At 45.1% G+C, this 21,755-nt stretch overlaps 1 pseudogene; it reads right to left on the reverse strand.

Moving 5' to 3' along the window:
- Window positions 1-21,425: 21,425 nt before the first annotated feature.
- Window positions 21,426-21,524, reverse strand: LOC114237701 (U2 spliceosomal RNA; annotated as a pseudogene).
- Window positions 21,525-21,755: the final 231 nt, after the last annotated feature.

Consider the following 21,755-nt stretch of genomic DNA (forward strand, 5'->3'; position numbering starts at 1 on the left):
TACCATGTCTTGGGTAAGGGGCATACTCTGTGGATTAAAATCCTGATCTCCATAAAGCCAGTGTGGCATGGCTTGTGTGCAAAGCATTTCAGCTGCTTCATCTGAGATGTACTAGTTGGCATTTATAGGGGGAGTCAGACAGTCTTTCTTCTCAGGGGAAACAGACTTCACAGGGCCTTTTATCCAGCCCACAAGGCTGTCGGGAATAACCTTTGGTGTGCCTGAATCATGCACAGCCTTCTGTGATTGTTCCATAGTGAGATGTGGGTCCTGGATCAGAGCAAACACACTCTTCCACTGTGCAGCCTTCAAAGCCAAAGACACAGCCCCCACATTAATCCCTCACGTGCCATTTCAGTACAGGTTTTTCAGGAAGCTGATGATACCAATCCAGAAAATGAGAGAACTGCACACTCTACCTCCTGGTTTCAGTAAGTTCTTCGTTTTGCCATCCTCGACTTGGACTACCTTTTTGATGACCAGAGGTCTCAGAGGTCCTCTCTCCTGCCCAAAATCTGAGCTTGTCAACACCAACATCTGACTCAGAACTTTCTTTCAATTCGGTTTTAGCTATTACAGATAATAGTAACCAGCAGGCTACATACTGAACTTTTTTCTTGTTATTTTACAATTCTTATGCATCCAGTGAGCCAAAACCCCAGGAGCTGGGTCCATCATCTCTAAACTATATTGTTCACCTTTGAGTAAGGGACTGCAGCACAACTGCTATTCCATACTGTAAATGACCTTGTGGCCACCCAGGAATCAAAAAATCCTCACCCGCCAACCTTTTATCCTTTCTCTTCCCAAACCACATGTCTCAGTGGGTCAGGGTCCTTGTAGTGGATCCCCCATTTCTGACACCAAATGCTCTGTTTCCCCCCCGAATCTGGGCATACATTAATGTGAGTCTGATGGTCACCACCCAGAGTTAGCATCAGATCCCACAAGGTAGGACAAAGTCCTCCACAAGACTCTCCTTCCATCAGACACCAGATGCAATTTGGGGATCCCTAGCCACCCACACTTCTGATGGACTGGCTGTATATTTAGGGGTTCCCACAACCCCTGGGTTTCAATAATTCCCTGGAAACAATTCATAGAACTAAGGGAAGCACTATCCTTACACTTACAGTTTTATTATAAAGGATACACACAGGTGAGGTCTAAGAGGGTTCTGGATGCAGACCTTCCATGTCCCCTCCCTGTGGAGCCCTAACACATCAGCCTCCCACCACGTGTTCGCCATCCTGGAGGTTCCAATGTGTACGGGTGTCCAGAGTTTTTACTGGTGTTTCATTAGGTAGGCACGATTAATCAAATCATTGGCCGAATGACTGAAGTCAATCTCCAGCCCCCTCCCCTCTCCCTGGAGGTCACTTTGGCTTGAAGTTACAACCATCTAATCCTGCAGTTGGCCTTTCAGTCCCATCCTAAAGCCATCCAGGGATCCAAAATGAGTTACCCCTTTGGCCTAACAAAGGCTATCTTAGCATGCAGCAAATTCCAAGGATTTTTGAAGCTTTGTGCCAGGAGCCAGGGACAGAGACCAGACACCATCTTTATTATACTATAGGATGTATGTCCAAATTTATCAAACTGCAGACCTTCAGTATGTACAGTATACTGTATGCTAAGCACACCTCAATAAACTGGGACAAAATACTGTTGCCATCCAGGAAAACATTCACAGGGTTCTAAATGGACAAAACTGTGGCTTCAGAATCACTATTACTGAGACATTAAGTATTCGTTTAATAATAAATCTCCACTCGGAGTTGGCCTTTACGTTCCCCTCATTTTGGTTGATCAAATACAAGAAAAGAATCTGTAACTATTTGAGTTATGAGAAATGGGAGGCTTGAGAACGTGGGGATATTCTGCAAAGTTGTACAACCAGCAAATAGGGAACCAGGCCCTGTAGATTTTACCCTGTTCCAAATCCTGTGGACTTTCTCTGGGGCCTCTGCTTCTTGGGACAGACTCTAAACTTCTCCTATGAGTTTGGCATATCAATTATGACTTTAATCCTTGTTCCCAATCCTTGTTCCCAATCCTTGTGTGGGATGCTCGGCAGGCCTGAGATTGCAGTAATCCCAGCCCTTGCTCCTTCAGATACTTTAACGTTAAAGGGGTACTTTCTCAAGGGTGCCTCCTTGCTGTCCCTCTCCACATTCCCAAAGCTTCTTTTTGTTATTACAGGAGGCTTGAGAATTAATCCTCCCCCATCTCAGCTGGGCACTGGGGCAGCATTCCTTCCTTTTGCAGGAGCCCCAGGTGAACCCACATGTCGCACCCAGTTCTGGAGGAATCTGAGAAAGGAGGATCCTCCAGGGATAAATGAAGGACATTCACTCCAACTTTCACCAACTAAGGTCTAGTATTTTGCTTCAGAAAATGTTGGCAAGAATAGGAAATGCCATTCTGATGTGGGAAATCAGTCTCCCATCACTTATGCCAGCCCTGGTTTCTGTGTGCTGGGCACGAAACACTGTACAGAGATCTCCTTCAGGGACCGAGCATCAGGGTAGGCGCTGGGCTCCCTTCCTGGGAGGATGAAGGGGAGGTTGTGCATTGCAAGGTGGGGAACGGGGAACTCAGCAGTGGGACAGGAACATCGCCACTCATGTCCCTGTCACACCTGCCAGAGGAAATAGGGTCTGGGTTTCTTCTGAAGCCTTAGCAAGTAACAAGTCAAGGGAGTTGTTTGAAGTCAATGCAAATATAAAATGAGGCAGAGTCTGACTTGAGGATCCTTTTGTTTCATGGCTCCTGTGTGAAATGCATGGCATTTTAATAGAATTTGATTGTCCTACAGGAGTGTTGAAATTTTTCCCCACAAAATAAAAAGAGGAGACTACTTGATTAAAAAGATCAATTTTTTTCCCCCAGAAGCAAGTTTCTCATAACAAGATTGTCCTAGAAATCCTTCATCTCTAGATCACAGATTCCCAGGGGTGCTTGAGGGGACCCTGGCTGTGTGTGATTAAAGGTTACAGCGAGAGATACCAAGAGCAGCTGCGCAGTGGGTTCCATAGGAGACATCAGGGCCCAGAACCTTGGGCAGGACCTTGAGAGGAAAAAGATATGGAGGGACACAAGAAAGACACAAGAGTACCCAGGCCATGGGAAGGAAGAGGGGTGATAGATTCCAAAGTCTTCAGATGGGAAAAATCAGTACAGCATCACCACCTGTGTCCAGCCATGGCCATCTCTACCTCTGTGCTCCTTTCATGTGGGGATGAAGGGGGATGAGGTGCAGTGGCTGCAGTGAGAATAACAGGGACATCCAACTTAGTGTCTGCAGAGAGGAGCTTCCTTCCTATTCTGTTGTCTTCTCCATCAACTGGAACATACCCAGCACTTTGCATCATAGCAGTTGGTGGGAGGCAGAGAAGAGGAGTCAGGTCTGACATGGGTCAGCAGGAATGGACTACAGGGTCCGGCCAGAGACAGGAGGCTCTGAGACCTCTTCTCCCTCATGCTGGGACAGGGACCAGTTTTTACTTTCCATCAGCTTCCAGAGGTTGCATGACTGCTACTCCTTTTCTAGACAATATTAACCAAGGGTTGTCCGGCCCAGAAAAGCATTTAAACTGAAGAGAGCTCACAGCATGTGGCCAGGCAGCTGTAGAACACTCCAGGTGCAGTGGAGGTGGGGAGGGGCGCAGGCACTAGCACCGGGCAAGCTCAGCAAAGACATGAGGGATGTGCCCAGAGTCGAGGTGGTCCTTGCTACTCTTCTCTATGACTGAGAGGCATCAATCTGAGAGTTTCTTCGAAATCATCTTGGAATTCTCAGGCCCAAACTCTGTGTCCTCCCACTCGTGGGGACAGGAACCTTGGACGTAGGTGACCACTGCAAGGGCACTGCCTGTATCTTCCTCATCAATTCTCACCCCAGTGGTCAGCCTTGGACAACCGGTCTTAGGCCCCATAAATGTCTAATGTACATCCCCCCACCCCGGACTGGGATCCAGTTCAGGGGTGGAAAGTGTCCCTCCTCAGCTTGTCCAGGCCTGCTGGGTCCACACCAAGCCAGGGGCCTGCCCGGGCTCTCATCCAGATCAGGAATGAGACGGGTGGGCTCCTGAAGCATCCCTCCCTCACCCCTGACCCTGCTGTTCTGATTACATCTAGCACAGGTGTGCCCGGCCTTGCTCTTCATCTCTGCCGACAGGTGGGCCCCCTGCTGGGAATCCTCTAGGACCTGGGTGTTGACCTTACTGTCTTTGTCCCCAGGGCCTCACTTAAGGCCTGGCACGTGTGCCTGAGTCCAGGAAGAACCTACAAATGCGTTGTCAGATAAGACCAGCAAACTATACTTACAATGAACGAGGCGGAGCGAGGGAGACTATGTCTTCCTCATCTTTGGATTCTATAGCTGTGACATCCAGTGTGGTGTTCCCTTGCCAGATTTGCCTGTTTATAACTAACTAATTAATTAATTATAAATAAAATGAACATTCAGTCCATCCATCACACCAACCACGTTTCAAGTGCCTTATAGAGTTATGTGCTAGCGGCCACTATATTCAACAAGGTAGAGAGGATATTTCCATCCTCACAGGACACTGTCTTGTGCAGCTGACCTGATCTGGGCACAGGTCTGTTGGCTGAACTCATCTAATTCAAAGTGTTTCCATCACAGGTGGAATTTCAGGTTGTTAAATTTGCAGGTGAGAGTGGTACTTATCTGGTGGGAATTGGGGTAGTGAGAAGTTGAAGAGGGATCCTCTCTCTCATTAGAAGATTTGTAGCTATGATCTTGGTGAAGGGCTCTGGCTCCAGGGAGCTCAGGGAAGGCTGAGAACCCAGAGGAAAGAGCCGGGTGATGCTGAGTGAGCCAGCATGGCCTCCACTGGAGTAGAAGGAAGGAGTGAGCCACTCTCTCTAACAACTTTATTGCTCAAGTTTCTGTTTCTAAAGAATGGCTTGAGGAGAGCATAAATGACTCAAGCAGCGAGGATGAAGACTCTCCAGGTAGGGAACAAGGCTCAACTGCTTTAGTAGGCTGAGGAAGAAAGGTGTAAAATCAGAAGGAAGAGGAAACGTGGAGGCTTGTTTTGTGTTTTCCGTATTTTTTTAAATTAATTAATTAATTAATTAATTAATTTTTGGCTGCCATTGGGTCTTCATTGCTGTGTGTGGGCTTTCTCTAGTTTCAGCAAGCGGGGGCTACTCTTTGTTGCGGTGCGCAGGCTTCTCATTGCAGTGGCTTCTCTTGTTGCAGGGCATGGGCTCTGGGTGCGCGGGCTTCAGTAGTTGTGGCTCGCGGGCTCTAGAGCGGAGGCTCAGTAGTTGTGGCGCACGGGCTTAGTTGCTCCGCGGCACGTGGGATCTTCCCTGACCAGGGCTCGAACCCGTGTCCCCTGCATTGGCAGGCTGATTCTTAACCACTGCGTCACCAGGGAACTCCCATGTTTTCTGTATTTTAACGACCTAATAGGAAGAGGTATTACCTCTGTGGGCTTTGAGGGTGCTGTGTTTGTAATCACCTTTTCTTGCTTTGTTATTTAAGATAATCATTTCCAGGAGACCAGTTCTTGCTGCCTTTGCCACTGCCAAACACCAGAACCTTTGCTTACGTTTGGGTGGCATCTCTTGGGAATAAAGCACGAGTGTTACTGGGTTGGGGTTTGGGGGTTGAGCTGGGATGAGGCCATCTGGTGGGACACGACTCCCTCACGAACACTTGAACCTGGAGACACAGTTCTTCGTGTGTGATCCCGGTGCTGGGTGAGAAGCAGACGCTCTCCCTCTGCACATTCAGGTCTTGTGGCGGCACCTTCATGTCCTGCCCTCAGGTTTACTCCTGGTTTAAGGGTGCTCCCAGGGGTGGGGAGATTAGAGATGACGTCCTCCCAGCTTCCTGCACAGGTTCCTGGGTCCTCCTGGAGAGGTGAGGGGGGAGCACACCCTGGAGCCCATTTCTCACCTCCACTCCTCACCCACAAGCCAAATCCTGGGACCAGGAATAAGGCCCATGTTCAGCTGCCCCTCGAGCCCCTCCATGGCTGGCAGGAATTCTCGAGGATGCTGTGAAGGGTTGCCGGGCTGGCTCCACACACTTGCCCTCATAGCCCTGCTGACCTGGTCCTCTGGGATTGACCTGCCCCAGGACAGAGCGTCTGGGAGGCAGGGCCAGGGGGTCGCTTCTCCTCTCAGAACCCACCGCTGCAGCCCGGCAGCGCTGCCCCTGCTCCCCCATACCCCAGCCATGCCCACCCTGTGCCCTTCTCTCCAGTCCTTCCAGGACTCCGGGAGAATCTAGCAGGTACTGTTTACTCATGTGGGCATATATCCTCCTGCTGGAGAACTCTTGTTGCATCACTTGCAGACCAAGAGAATTTGGACAAGTTACTTTACCTTTAATCTTGTGTTCATCCCCTCTAAGGAGCTAGAAAACTTACAGGGTTGTTGTGAGGACTAAGTATCTAGCAAGTAGCTAAGGTCATCGCCTCAGGCACAGGACAGATAAACTGTACGTGGAATTGGCTGCCATTCTCTCCCAGGAGGCCCATCGAAACCCTGGGTCCATGACAGGTGCTTCCTGCATTTGGTTGGATTGGTTCATGGATCCATTGATTGATTAGGGAGAGTGGCAGGACACCCACAATTGTTCCTGCAATGTTCCCATATGTTGGAGAACAATATGGTTGGTGGAGGTTGTCAAGGAGAAGGGACTTTAAGCCGACAAGGCAGGGAAGAAGGAAGGAAGAGGAGGGAGCTGGGAGGAGGGCAGTGTTATGCACAGAAAGCCGTGGAGATGTGACTGGCTGTCGGAGGCACAGGAGGACACAGGCATGGCGTCCTGGTCATAGTTACAGAATTCGAGGGCTGGAAAAGGGGCCCTAGAGATCCTAGACCCTCTCCCTCATTGCAGAGGTGAAGCCATCAAGGCCCTGGGAGAGATGGGGACAGAAGGGGCCCCGAGTCCTGACCTTGACTCTGATTCTCAGCTCTCCTTTCGCATGCCCCCACCCCCAGCATCATTGCTGTCCTTGGGCACTAAAACACTCCTTTGCTGACAGTGAAGACTCTGAACGGGAGGGCAACAATCTGCATGTAACTTACTTACTCTTTCATCTCCTTTACATTTTCTCTCTTTTTCTAATCCATAAGCTCCTCTATGTAGCTCTTCCCCGTCCCCTCCTTCCTTCTTTTTAATGATTCTCATCCAGAAGGACCTGTTCTCATCCAGGCACTTGAGGTCCTGGGATCTTCTATAAAATCTGTACAAACCCTCTGCAGCCGTCCTCCTCCACTTTCTTAGCATTGCCCTGGCTCCAGAGTCCCCGCCCACCACCCTGTCTGTGTCACTGAATCGTGTTGAGCAACCCTGAGTGCCGCCCTCCCTGGGGCAGGAGGCAGGGCAGAGTCAGAAGGACCGGGCCCACCCTGCTGGAGCCACCCCAGCCCTGCCTGTGAAGTCTGGCTCTGCCCTGCCCCCTCCCACCACTACCACCGATGGGTGTAGTCCTGCCCTGGGCGCCTCTGACACGTGCCATTGTTTTCTCTCCAGCTGTCAAGAAATTCTCTCCTACTCTATTAGAATGAAGGAAGGAGATAAAGTGGAAGAAAAAGAGGAAATGGGAGTATGAAACAAGTAAACTGTGGAGGGGAGGCAAATAAGGGCAGGTGGGTTCCATTGCTTCCTAACTTTCTTTCTGGCACTTTGGTAGAACCAGCAAAACTGAGGAGCACACTGGGGTGACCAGTATTGCATGCAAGGGAGACAAGAGGATGGTAAAAACCCATGCAGACAAATGAAGGGTGCCCTGAGAACATCTTTCCTGGAAGCGATAACCCACTCCACATAAACTTTTAAGGTTGCTGGGCCAAAGCCTCCAATGGCTCCTCCATTTGGAGGAGAGGGCTGTAGGTTACTGTAAGGCCACCTGTGCCTGACTCCAGGCTGCGTTGTTCACATCATACACGTTTGTAAGAGTCTTCCAGGATTTATTTAATATCTTGGTCGTGCGGGACCCAGCTCTGCTCCACCAACCCCCTTAACATCAGCAAGGGGGCATCCCCCACTCAGCGGCTGAATGCTAGATCCGCTAACATTGGATATGATGAGATAGCATGGCGTGACCCTGACCCTCCCCCTCCTTCAGGCTTCCTGGGAAAAGGGTGAGAAGGACAGAGGCACCTGGGACTCCTTCTCATGCAATCAGGACAGCTCACCTGGGCCAGCTTTGAGCCCTGTCTGCCCGTAGTAGTCTCAGCATCAAGTAGGGGACTCTGCAGGATCCACACCCAGCTGGGAGGGAGCCAACCCCTGGGGGCCCCTCAGCCTCTACAGAGCCCTGCGGAGGGCCTGAGTCACCTCATGGCCACGTTTCTCAGGCTGAGGTTCTGTAGATTGGTCACATGTATGTAAAAACAAAACACACACAAAAAAATGGAAAGAAACTCAATGCCATACTCATCTGGGACAGGGTAAGGGGGCAGAATTATAAATTGCTTATGTTTCTTTAATTTCCAAATTTGTAAATAAGTAAAAAAAAATTATATATTTGATTATATTTCATTTTTTATTTATTTTTTAAATATTTATTTATTTGGCTGCATCAGGTCTTGGTTGTGGCATGTGGGATCTTTAGTTGTAGCACGCAGGATCTTTAGTTGTGACATGCGGACTCCTAGTTGCGGCATACAAGCTCTTAGTTGGGGCATGTGGGATCTAGTTCCCTGACCAGGGATCGAACCTGGGCCCCCTGCATTGGGAGCACGGAGTCTTAGCCACTGGCCCACCAGGGAAGTCCCTATTTCATTATATTTTATTTTCTTTTGTTATTATTATTTTTAAAATAAATTTTATTTATTTATTTATTTATTTATTGGCTGCATTGGGTCTTCGTTGCTGCACGCGGGCTTTTTCTAGTTGTGGCGAGCGGGGGCTATTCTTCGTTGCGGTGTGCGGACTTTTCATTGCGGTGGCTTCTCTTGTTGCGGAGCTCGGGCTCTAGGCGCACAGGCTTCAGTAGTTGTGGCATGTGGGCTTGGTAGTTGTGGCTCGCAGGCTCTAGAGCACAGGCTCAGTAGTTGTGGCACATGGGCATAGTTGCTCCGCAGCATGTGGGATCTTCCCAGACCAGGGCTCGAACCCGTGTCCCCTGCATTGGCAGGCAGACTCTTAACCAGTGCACCATGAGGGAAGCCCTCATTATATTTTACATAGCAGTGTTTCCTATAACCTTTTCACATTGGAGTACTTAGGCCATAAGCCTTATTTTTTTATTACCACTGAATAATCTATCTCAGAACTGAATGAAGCAAGCAAGGCTTGGTGGGGATGTTAGGAAAAAAATTATTGGGGGTAAAATGTGACTTAACAATTGTTCATTTCCACTGTGCAGGTCTCCTGATGGGTCGGGTTGAGCAGGGCTGGAGGGACAGGGTCACTACTCCCACCTGTGTCATCAGACCTCCCACTCCTCACAGTGCCCAGGTGGGAGGGACCCACACTTTTCACCCTGGAGCCCCAGAGCCTTCCCTTTCCTCTGCATCACTTTCACTGTTCAGGGGACCAGTCACTTGAACGCCGCCCGGCCAAATGCCCAGGTTAAATCGCCCCGGTAGGACATGTCTCTCTGCTACCAGAGCGCACTTGGCAAAGAGCAGCAAACAGGCCGCACCCAGTGCCCTGGGGATGTGACCCCTGGGGATGTCAGGGCCCAAAGTCACTTCCAGGGTCTGAGTAGCCCCCTGGGTCCCACACACCGACCCGAGGGAGCCCACCTCCCCGCTGACTCCAGTCCCTGCCTTTGTGCGGCAGGTTCTGGTCTGACACCTGTGAAGACCGTGACCTGGAGGCCTCAGCCTGAGACTCAGAGGGGATGGAGCTTGTACAGTGTCTGGAAGCTTAAATGAGACACGAGGCCAAGGAAGGAGGGCCGCCTCTCTGCTCCTCCTCTCCTGAGTCAGCTATTTAGTGCCAGTTATCGCCTGTCTGAACTGTACAGATTCAGCATAATTTTAGATATATGTTTTATTTTTAACACTGGAGGCTTTTACATCAAGCAAAATTGATCTCCTACTTGGTTTAATTTTTAAACATTTCTATGTAAAATAACACACAAGTATAGGAAAGCACCCTCAGCAAAGGGAGGGCTCAGTGAATTACAATGGGCGCTCCACTCTGGGAAGCAGTAGTTTTTCCCTCTGTAAAAGCCCAGATGCTTCTGAGAAGCTCCTCTCAGCTTCCTTACTCTGGCCCCAGACCTCCACAGCGGAAATCCCAAAGGGACTGGATTCTCCCAGCCCTCCAGCGCCCTCCACTACTTTCTGAGTGTGCTGCCACACTAATTTTGAGTTATCTGTGTGTAAATCATTGCACTTGGAATATACATGGAGTAACTGATGTCATGCTTATAACCGAATAAGTTAGCACTTAATTCTTCTCCCCTTCTACAGGGGGCTGCCAGGGTGCTGGGGACGGCCTGTATATTGAACTGAGTGTTAGTAACAGATGTGTTTATATTTACAAGAAACCATAAAGCTCTACGCTTAAGATCTGTGCCCTGTACAATACACCAAGTAAACTTCAATTAGAAAGAGATGCAAAAAAAATTTTCCCACAAAACAAACTTCAGGCCCAGGTGGCTTCCTGTGATTTCTACCAAACATTTAAGACACAAATGATGCCCGTCTGCTACACACTCTTCCAGAGAACAGATACAGAGGGAACGTACCCACACTGCTTTCATCGGACCAGGAGAATACTGATGTCATACCAGCAGCAGATAGTACAGGACAGGAGAAATTACAGGCTAAACACTTCTGAATGTCGATGTCAAAATCCAAAAGCAAATATTAGCCGTCTAAATCTAGAGGTTTTTAGAAAGGGGGGAAGCTGGGATTTCATGGTGGTATTTCCAGTGGTTGATGTGGGCAGGATCACTGGGTGTTTGGGTGCTGCCTGGGAACGTGGAGAGAAGGGGCAATGCCATCGGGTTAGTGGAATGAACGTTTGGTGACAGAGATTAGGAGGGCCTGAGTCATCCTCAGAGACAGTCCTGGGATGGGGTCTCTAGGCTGTGGCTATGGAGGGGTCCCTCCAGGAGGACATGGGCCTCTCTCCTGTGCCGCTGCAGGGTCTACGGATGGATGAGGAGTTTGTAGGGGCTGGATTTTGATGAGGAAGGATGAGCAGGGAAGGTGCGCCCTCAGAGCCAGTGCAGCCACGGCCCCTCCCCAGCCAGGCCGTAGCCCAGGCTGCTCTGACAGCTGCTCACATCAATGGTCAGGCGACAGTGGGGCACGCCAGCCTCACCCACTAAGCCACCAAGCACGGCCCAGCAGGCCACTGTCCTCACTAATCAGCAGTAACTGTGCATCCAGGGCTGGTTGTTGAAGACCAAGCTAATTTGTTAGAGACGTGCCACGTGGGCAGCTGGCTTGGAGAGACCGGGGCTCTGAGCCACGTGGAGACAAGCCGACCGCTGGTCAGACCACCAGGAGGCTCACCCGGTGTGTGACGATGCTGAGGGAGGAGGGGCGTAGATGGGACCCCCTGACCCTTCAAGGGACCTTCTTTCAGGGATATTTAACAGCTGTGGGGTCAGGGATCAACATGTAAGGGAGGCAGCTGGGTCAGGCATGGGCCCTCCTGTTGGCTCAGACCCCTCCTGTCCTTGGAGCAACCATGGGGCAGGCAGGAGGATTGGGGGGATGGAGGGAGGGGAGCCCTGGGCTCAGGAGTCCAGGGCACCATCTAGAGGATTCAGGGGTTCAGGGATTTCTGTCCCAGGAAACCAACTACATTCCTGTCCCACATCCATCTGTCATCAGCTTTGTGACTCCGGGAAAGTCACTTAAAATCTCAACATTTTAGTGCCATGTACCATAAAATATGGATCACAGCACGTGCCGTGAGTTCCCTACGGGGCTGATGTGGGGACCACAGGAGATGATAACAGATATTCTTCACAAGCTCTAAAGCATCACACCCATAACCTTCCCCGCTCCCCTGCCCTGTGGCATCCAGGTACCCTCTCTGGAGGCAGCACTACCACATTTCTTGCTTAATTCTTCCAGACATGTAATATTTGAACATTTAGGTAGCACTTACGAAGTACCCATCATTTTTCGTCAGGGTCTACCTGATTTGTTGTATTAAGCTTCATCATGTAATACTAATAAGTGGGCCCTATTAACATTTCCATTATCACAGAACAAGGAACTGAGGACAGAGGGTCTGCATAACTTTCCCAGGTTCATGTGGCTTCTGGTATGATTTGAATCCAGACCATCAGGCACCAGCCCCCACTCTCTCGGTCACTGTGCTGTGCTCCCTTTCTATATTATCTCACTAAATAAAGTCATGTCCCCGTGCAGTCAGCCCGCTGGCTATTTTAAGTGCACACCACATTGCAACACCCTCTTCCCAAGGCCAGCTTTGATTCACTTGACTCCCCTAGACTCCCCTAGGAGGCTGGTGAACAAAGAGGACAGACGTGTGACCTGGGAATGAATTGACACCTCCGCATGGTCTTCTCCCAGCAACATATCAATAGTTCTCTCAATTTTTGTTGTGTTTTCCAGGATCATGACTTGGGTACCAAGAAGAAAAGGAAGATTATAAAGGAATCAAACACAGGATGCACAAGAATATCATATCAGATGCGATCAAGATAATCTGCTGGCCATCCGCAGCGGTGGTTCAGACACATCAGAATCAGCATCTGGCCAAACAACAGGGTAAGGACACAAATATCACCCCCACTAACCACTCCATTGAAGGTACTGTGGAAGTAATACCAGTAAGTAGATTCAGGAGTAATGGCTATAGTTTGTGCAGCAGAGCCTGGATCTGGCTGAGGGAGGGTTGGGCAGGGAAGGTGCCCACTCAGAGCCCGTGCAGCCACTGCCCGCTCTTAGCCAGGCCTTAGTCCAAGCTGCTCAGCTGGTCAGTTTCTAGCCAGTGAGACCCTGGGGGCCTGTAAGCTTCATCTGTTAAGCCACCAAAACACCAGCCCAGTAGACCCTGTTCCCAGCTAATGAATATTAACTGCTCATCATCCAGGTTTGGTCAGTTGAAGATGATGCTGATTCTCTGTGCAACTGTCATGTGGGCAGTTGGTTTGGAATGTGCTGGGTTCTGAGTCAGTTAGGGAGTCAAGAAGACTACTGGTCGTTCAGGGTGGTTACCTGACCACCAGGAAGTGTCACTGCAAATCAGCTGCTAGACTCAAGTGCTGAGGGGGAAGGGAGGGGAGATGCACACATATTTGGATACCCCGGTCCATCAGGGGGTCTTCATTTGGGGGAAAGGCATTGTATTTGGGGTCAGGGATTGAAACGTAGAGCCAGGAGTTGGGTCCAGATTTGAGCCATTCTCGTGGGCCAGGCACCTCCTCCAGGTACCAGCTGTCTCCCTGCAGCATCCTTGGGGCAGGAGGATGTGGGAAAGGGAGTGAGGAGAGTTCTTGGTTTGTGTATCCAGGGCATGATCTCATGTCCATGTGTTCAGGAATCTCTATCCCCAGGAAATCAACTCCCTCCCCTGCCTCAGACCCATCACTCATCAGTGTTGTGACTCTGGGCAAGTTATTCAATCTCTCTAAATTTCAGTGCCCTAAACTATAAAATATGGGCCACAGCCCCTACTCTGCCCACCCCACAGTGCATCACAAGAAATAATATTCTTTCCATGAGCTCTAAAACTTCTTACTCATGTCATCAATGTGAAAAAGTAGGCTCTATCCTCCTGTTTGTAGCCTCCTAGGTTCCCTTTCTGGAGACAACCTGCTTATTCTTCCAGGCATTTAATACTTGAACATTTATGTAGGTAGCACTTATGAAGTACCCATCATTTTTCTTCAGGCTTTGTATTTACTAATTTTTAGCCTCAGAACATAATACAAATAAGCAGGTCCTATTAAAGTTTCCATATCACTGGCCAGGGAACTGAGAAACAGAAGGGCTAAATAACTAACCTTCCCAGGTACAAGTGGCTTTCAAATAGGATTTGATTTCAGGCCATCAGGCACCAGCACCCATACTCTCCCTCATTGTGTTGTGCTGACTTTGTACTTGTCTCATGTAAATAAAGTTATTTTCCCCATGCGATCAGCCTGTTGCGTATTTTAAGGGCACGCTAAAATGCAAGGTCCATCTTCGTAAGCTCTACTTTGATTCAGGGGGCTCCCCGGTCAGCTAGTAATAAGGAGATCTGAAGTTTGACCTGTGAATAAGTTAAGACTTTTGCCAGGAAGATGTCAACCCCTCTCGCTATTGTGAATGTATTTCCTAGGAACTTGCTTCAGGAATATGAAGAAAAAAAGACAAGGATTCAAACCAAGGATACATATGGGGATTGATCCTCAGTGAAGAAAATATACTGGCTGGCCCTCACTGTCATTCAACAGCTCAAGATGAGCATCTGGTCCCAAAGGGTTGAGCCTCAAATATCATCCCATACAAGCCACTCCATTGAAGTCACTGTGGGAATTCCATCATGAAACTGATCAAGAGTAATGACTATAGGGACTTCCCTGGTGGTGCAGCGGTTGAGAATCTGCCTGCCAACGCAGGGGACATGGGTTCGAGCCCTGGTCTGGGAGGTTCCCACATGCCGCGGAGCAACTAAGCCCGTGAGCCACAACTACTGAGCCTGCGTGTCTGGAGCCTGTGCTCCACAACAAGAGAGGCTGCGATAGTGAGAGGCCCGCGCACCGCGATGAGGAGTGGCCCCCGCTCGCCGCAACTAGAGAAAGCCCTCGTACAGAAACGAAGACCCAACACAGCCAAAAATAAATAAATAAATTTATTTTAAAAAAAAAAGAGTAATGACTATAAAAATGTTAAGTCATATTATCTTTTTATTGAGATATAATTCACATTCCATCAATTCACATTTGTTTTGAACTGTGTGATTCGGCTGCTTTTAGTATACTCAGGTTTTGCAATCAACATCTCTAATTCCAGTACATTTTCATCATCCCCAAGAGAAATCTCATACCTAGTATCAGTCATTCTCATTCTCTCCTCCCCTTTCACCCCAGCCCTGGGTCTTTCTGTCTCTATTGATTTTCCTATGCTGGACATTTCATATGAATAGAACCACACAATGTGCGGACTTTTGTGTCTGACTTTTGCAGTAAGCAAAATGTACTCAAGATGCATCCAGGTTGTAGCATGTATCTGTCCTTCACCCTTTTTATGGCTGAATAATATTCATTGTATGGATATAAAACATTTTATTTTTCCATTCATCAGTTGACGAGTAGTTGGGTTGTTTCCACTTTTTGGCTATTATGAGTAATGATACGACAATATAACACTCATGTACAAGTTTTTGTGTGAACATATGTTTTTTATTTCTCCTGGACATATACCTGGGAGTGGAGTTCCTGGGCCATATTGTATGTCTGTGTTTAACTTTTTGAGGAACTGCCAAAGTATTTTCTTTTTCATATTTACACCAGCAATGCTTGAAAGTGCCAATTTCCCCACATCATTGCCAACCCTTGTTTTTTAAAAAATTATATGCATACTAGTGGGTGTGAAGTGGTATCTCACTGTGGTTTCAGTTTGCATAATTTTGACTAATAATGTTGGCCATGTTTTCATGTGTTTATTGGCAATTTGTGTCTCTTCTTTGGAGCAGTATCTATGCAAATTCTTTTTCTCATTTTTAAAATTTGGATTATTTGACATTTTATTGTTGAGTTGCCAGTGTTCTTTACATATTCTGAATACTAGGCTTTATCAAATATATGATTTGCAAACATTTCCCTTCATTCTGAAGGTTGTATTATGTCTTTCTTTCTTTTTTTTAATCAGTCATCAATTTTATACACATCACTTTATACATGTCAATCCCAATCACCCAATTCAGCACACCACCATCCCCACCCCACTGCAGTTTTCCCCCCTTGGTGTCCATACGTTTGTTCTCTACATCAGTGTCTCAACTTCTGCCCTGCAACCCGGTTCATCTGTACCATTTTTCTAGGTTCCACATACATGCGTTAATATACGATATTTGTTTTTCTCTTTCTGACTTACTTCACTCTGTATGACAGTCTCTAGATCCATCCACGTCTCAAAAAATGACTCAATTTCGTTCCTTTTTATGGCTAATATTCCATTGTATATATGTACCACAACTTCTTTATCCATTCGTCTGTTGATGGGCATTTAGGTTGCTTCCATGACCTGGCTATTGTAAATAGTGCTGCAATGAACATTCAGGTGCATGTGTCTTTTTGAATTACGGTTTTCTCTGGGTATATGCCCAGTAGTGGGGTTGCTGGGTCATATGGTAATTCTATTTTTAGTTTTTTAAGGAACCTCCATATTGTTCTCCATAGTGGCTGTATCAATTTACATTTCCACCAACAGTGCAAGAGGGTTCCCTTTTCTCCACACCCTCTCCAGCATTTGTTGTTTGTAGATTTTCTGATGATGCCCATTCTAACTGGTGTGAGATGATACCTCATTGTAGTTTTGATTTGCATTTCTCTAACAATTAGTGATGTTGAGCATCTTTTCATGTGCTTCGTGGCCATCTGTATGTCTTCTTTGGAATAATGTCTATTTAGGTCTTCTGCCCATTTTTGGATTGGGGTGTTTGTTTCTTTAATATTGAGCTGAATGAGCTGTTTATATATTTTGGAGATTAATCCTTTGTCCGTTGATTCGTTTGTAAATATTTTCTCCCATTCTAAGGGTTGTCTTTTCGTCTTGTTTATGGTTTCCTTTGCTGTGCAAAAGCTTTGAAGTTTCATTAGGTTCCATTTGTTTATTTTTGTTTTTATTTCCATTACTCTAGGAGGTGGATCAAAAAAGATCTTGCTGTGATTTATGTCAAAGAGTGTTCTTCCTATGTTTTCCTCTAAGAGTTTTATAGTGTCCAGTCTTACTTTAGGTCTCTAATCCATTTTGAGTTTATTTTTGTGTATGGTGTTAGGGAGTATTCTAATTTCATTCTTTTACATGTAGCTGTCCAGTTTTCCCAGCACCACTTATTGAAGAGACTGTCTTTTCTCCATTGTATATCTTTGCCTCCTTTGTCATAGATTAGTTGACCATAGGTGTGTGGGTTTATCTCTGGGCTTTCTATCTTGTTCCATTGATCTATGTTTCTGTTTTTGTGCCAGTACCATATTGTCTTGATTACTGTAGCTTTGTAGTATAGTCTGAAGTCAGGGAGTCTGATTCCTCCAGCTCCGTTTTTTTCCCTCAAGACTGCTTTGGCTATTCGGGGTCTTTTGTGTCTCCATACAAATTTTAAGATGATTTGTTCTAGTTCCGTAAAAAATGCCATTGGTAATTTGATAGGGATTCAGTCTTGGAAGGTTATACCTTTCTAAGAATTTGTCCATTTCTTCCAGGTTGTCCATTTTATTGGCATAGAGTTGCTTGTAGTAGTCTCTTAGAATGCTTTGTATTTCTGTGGTGTCTGTTGTAACTTCTCCTTTTTCATTTCTGATTTTATTGATTTGAGTCCTCTCCCTCTTTTTCTTGATGAGTCTGGCTAATGGCTTATCAATTTTGTTTATCTTCTCAAAGAACCAGATTTTAGTTTTATTGATATTTGCTATTGTTTTCTTTGTTTCTATTTCATTTATTTCTGCTCTGATCTTTATGATTTCTTTCCTTCTGCTAACTTTGGGTTTTGTTTGTTCTTCTTTCTCTAGTTTCTTTAGGTGTAAGGTAAGATTGTTTACTTGAGATTTTTCTTGTTTCTTTAGGTAGGCTTGTATAGCTATAAACTTCCCTCTTAGAACTGCTTTTGCTGCATCCCATAGGTTTTGGGTCATGGTGTTTTCATTGTCATTTGTCTCTAGGTATTTTTTGATTTCCTCTTTGATTTCTTCAGTGATCTCTTGGTTATTTAGTAACATATTGTTTAGCCTCCATGTGTTTGTGTTTTTTACGTTTTTTTCCCTGTAATTCATTTCTAATCTCATAGCGTTGTGGTCAGAAAAGTTGCTTGATATGATTTCAGTTTTCTTAAATTTACTGAGGCTTGATTTGTGACCCAAGATGTGATCTATCCTGGAGAATGTTCCGTGCGCACTTGAGAAGAACATGTAATCTGCTGTTTTTGGATGGAATGTCCTATAAATATCAATTAAATGTATCTGGTCTATTGTGTCATGTAAAGCTTCTGTTTCCTTATTTATTTTCATTTTGGATGCTCTGTCCATTGGTGTAAGTGAGGTGTTAAAGTCTCCCACTATTATTGTGTTACTGTTGATTTCCTCTTTTATAGCTGTTAGCATTTGCCTCATGTATTGAGGTGCTCCTGTGTTGGGTTCATATATATTTATAATTGTTATATCTTCTTCTTGTATTGATCCCTTGATCATTATGTAGTGTCCTTCCTTGTCTCTTGTAACATTCTTTATTTTAAAGTCTATTTTATCTGATATGAGTATAGCTACTCCAGCTTTCTTTTGATTTCCATTTGCATGGAATATCTTTTTCCACCCCCTCACTTTGTCTGTATGTGTCCCTAGGTCTAAAGTGGGTCTCTTGTAGACAGCATATATATGGGTCTTGTTTTTGTATCCATTCAGCAAGCCTGTGTCTTTTGGTTGGAGCATTTAATCCATTCACGTTTAAGGTAATTATCAATATGTATGTTCCTATGACCATTTTCTTAATTGTTTTGGGTTTGTTTTTGTAGGTCCTTTTCTTCTCTTGTGTTTCCCACTTAGAGAAGTTCCTTTAGCATTTGTTGTAGAGCTGGTTTGGTGGTGCTGAATTCTCTTAGCTTTTGCTTGTCTGTAAAGCTCTTGATTTCTCCATCAAATCTAAATGAGATCCTTGCCAGGTAGAGTAATCTTGGTTGTAGGTTCTTCCCTTTCATCACTTTAAGTATATCATGCCACTCCCTTCTGGCTTGTAGAGTTTCTGCTGAGAAATCAGCTGTTAACCTTATGGGAGTTCCCTTGTATGTTATTTGTCTTTTTTCCCTTGCTGCTTTCAATAATTTTTCTTTGTCTTTAATTTTTGCCACTTTGATTACTATGTGTCTCGGCGTGTTTCTCCTTGGGTTTATCCTGTATGGGACTCTCTGCGCTTCCTGGACTTGGGTGGCTATTTCCTCTCCCATGTTAGGGAAGTTTTCGACTATAATCTCTTCAAATATTTTCTCTGGTCCTTTCTCTCTCTCTTCTCCTTCTGGGACCCCTATAATGCGAATGTTGTTGCGTTTAATGTTGTCCCAGAGGTCTCTTAGGCTGTCTTCATTTCTTTTCATTCTTTTTTCTTTAGTCTGTTCTGCAGCAGTGAATTCCACCATTCTGTCTTCCAGGTCACTTATCCGTTCTTCTGCCTCAGTTATTCTGCTATTGATTCCTTCTAGTGTAGTTTTCATTTCAGTTATTGTATTGGTCATCTCTGTTTGTTTGTTCTTTAATTCTTCTAGGTTTTTGTTAATCATTTCTTGCATCTTCTCAGTCTTTGCCTCCAGTCTTATTCCGAGGTCCTGGATCATCTTCACTATCATTATTCCGAATTTTTTCTGGAAGGTTGCCTATCTCCACTTCATTTAGTTGTTTTTCTGGGTTTTTTTCTTGTTCCTTCATCTGGTATATAGCCCTCTGCCTTTTCATCTTGTCTATCTTTCTGTAAATGTGGTTTTTGTTCCACAGGCTGCAGGATTGTAGTTTTTCTTGCTTCTGCTGTCTGCCCTCTGGTGGTTGAGGCTATCTCTATTATGTCGTGTTCTTTGAAACACAAAGGATTTTAATTTTGATAAAGTACTATTTCTTTTTCCTTTTGTTGCTTGTGCTTTTGCCATCATATTTAAGAGTTCGTTGCCAAATCCAAGACTATGAAGATTTATCCCTTTTTTTTTCAGAAATTTGTATAGCTCTTATATTTAAGTCTTTGATCCATTTTAAATTCAAAGTCTATTTTGTCTGATATTGGTATAGACACTCCTGCTCTCTTTTGGTTATTATTTGAGTTTTCTCACTGAGTTTGGAATTCCTTTTTCTATCCTTTCAACCTGTTTGAGTCTTTTGATCTCAAGTGAGTCTCTTGTAGACAGCATATAGTTGGATCATATGTTTTTACCTATTCCGCCAATCTCTGTATTTTGATTGGGGAGTTTAATCCATTTACATTTAAAGTAATTACTGATTAAAAAAAAGACTTATTTCTGCTATTGTGCTATTTGTTTTCCATATGCCCAAAGCTTTTTTGCCCCTCATTTCCTGCATTCCTATCTTTCTTTGTGTGTGTTTAGCTGATTTCTTACAGTAAAATATTTAAATTACTTTCTCACTTCCTTTTGGGTATATTCTATAGCTATTTTCCTTGTGTTTACCATGGGGATTACCTTTAACATCCTAAAATTAAAACACTCTAACTTGAATTTATACCAGGTTAATCTCAACAACATCCAGGTTCTTGAAGCTAAAAGAGTGTCCTACTATCTCAATGCAAAAGACCTTCTCCAAGACACATTATAATGAAATTGTCAAAAATCAAGGGATAAAGAATTCTAAAAGCAGTCAGGGGAAAAAGATTTTAACTTACAAAGGAACCCCCATTACACTATCAGCAGATTTCTCAGCAGAAACCCGACAGGCCAGGAGAGAGTGGAATGACATATTCAACATGTTGAAAGAAAAAAAAAAAAAGCCAACCAAAAATACTCTATCCATCAAAGTTATCCTTCAGATATGAAGGAGAAATAAAGATTTTTCTAGGCAGACAAAAGCTGAGGGAGTCCATCACCATTAGACCTGCCTTGAAAGAAATGCTGAAAAGAATTCTTCAAGCTGAAATGAAAAGACAGTAATCAGCAACATGAAAACGTATAAAAGTATACAACACATTGCTAAAGGTAAATATACAATCAGAAAACTCTAAATCTGTAAGAGGAAGGTGTGTTAGCCACTTAATTATAAAGGTCAAAGGAAAAGAGTATTTAAAATAATTATAGCCACTGTAATGTATTAACAAACACACAATATAAAAAGACGTAAATAACGACATCAAAAACAAGAGTGGGGAGTAAAAAGGTAAAGTTTTTGTAGGCAACTGAAGTTAAGACGCTGTCAGCTTAAAATGGACGATTTTAATCTATGAGATGTCTTACGTAAGCTTCATGGTAACCACAAAGCAAAACCTAGAGCAGATGAACCAAAGATAAAGAAAGGGGAAACAGCACACCACCACAGAAAATAACCAATTTACAAAGGTAGGCAGAAACAGAGGGGAAAAGAAACAACAGGAATACAAAACAACCAGAAAACAGTAAGATGGCATTAGTAAGTTCTCAATAATTCTAAATTCAATGGATTGAATTCACCAATCCAAAGGCATATGGATAGATTTTAAAAAAAGATGCAACTGTATGCTGCCTACAGTAGAATCGCTTCAGCTTTAAGGACACATATAGGCTCAAAGTGAAGGGATGGAAAAAGATAGTCAATGCAAGTGGAAAGCAAAAGTGGGAACAGCTGCAATGATATCAGAGAAAATAAACTTTAAATTGACAAGAACAGATACTACACTTGATCTTAGCCAAAAGGCTGAGACGAAATAGACAAAATAAACTTTAAGCTAAAATTACTGTCAAGTATACATTTTACTAATATAGTAATTCCAAAGGACCAAGGAGCAGGGCAGTGGCTTTATTAAGAACCCAGGATTTCCGAGTGTCCACCGTGCCCAGTTACTTTTAAATCATCACCACAGCCCTATAATTCACAGATTTAGGTGAAGTGACTTGCCCAGGGTCACACAGCTAAGTGAGAGTCTTCTGGGACCAACAG

The sequence above is a fragment of the Balaenoptera acutorostrata genome, chromosome 13 (genome assembly GCF_949987535.1).
Source record: "Balaenoptera acutorostrata chromosome 13, mBalAcu1.1, whole genome shotgun sequence".
NCBI lineage: Eukaryota > Metazoa > Chordata > Mammalia > Artiodactyla > Balaenopteridae > Balaenoptera > Balaenoptera acutorostrata.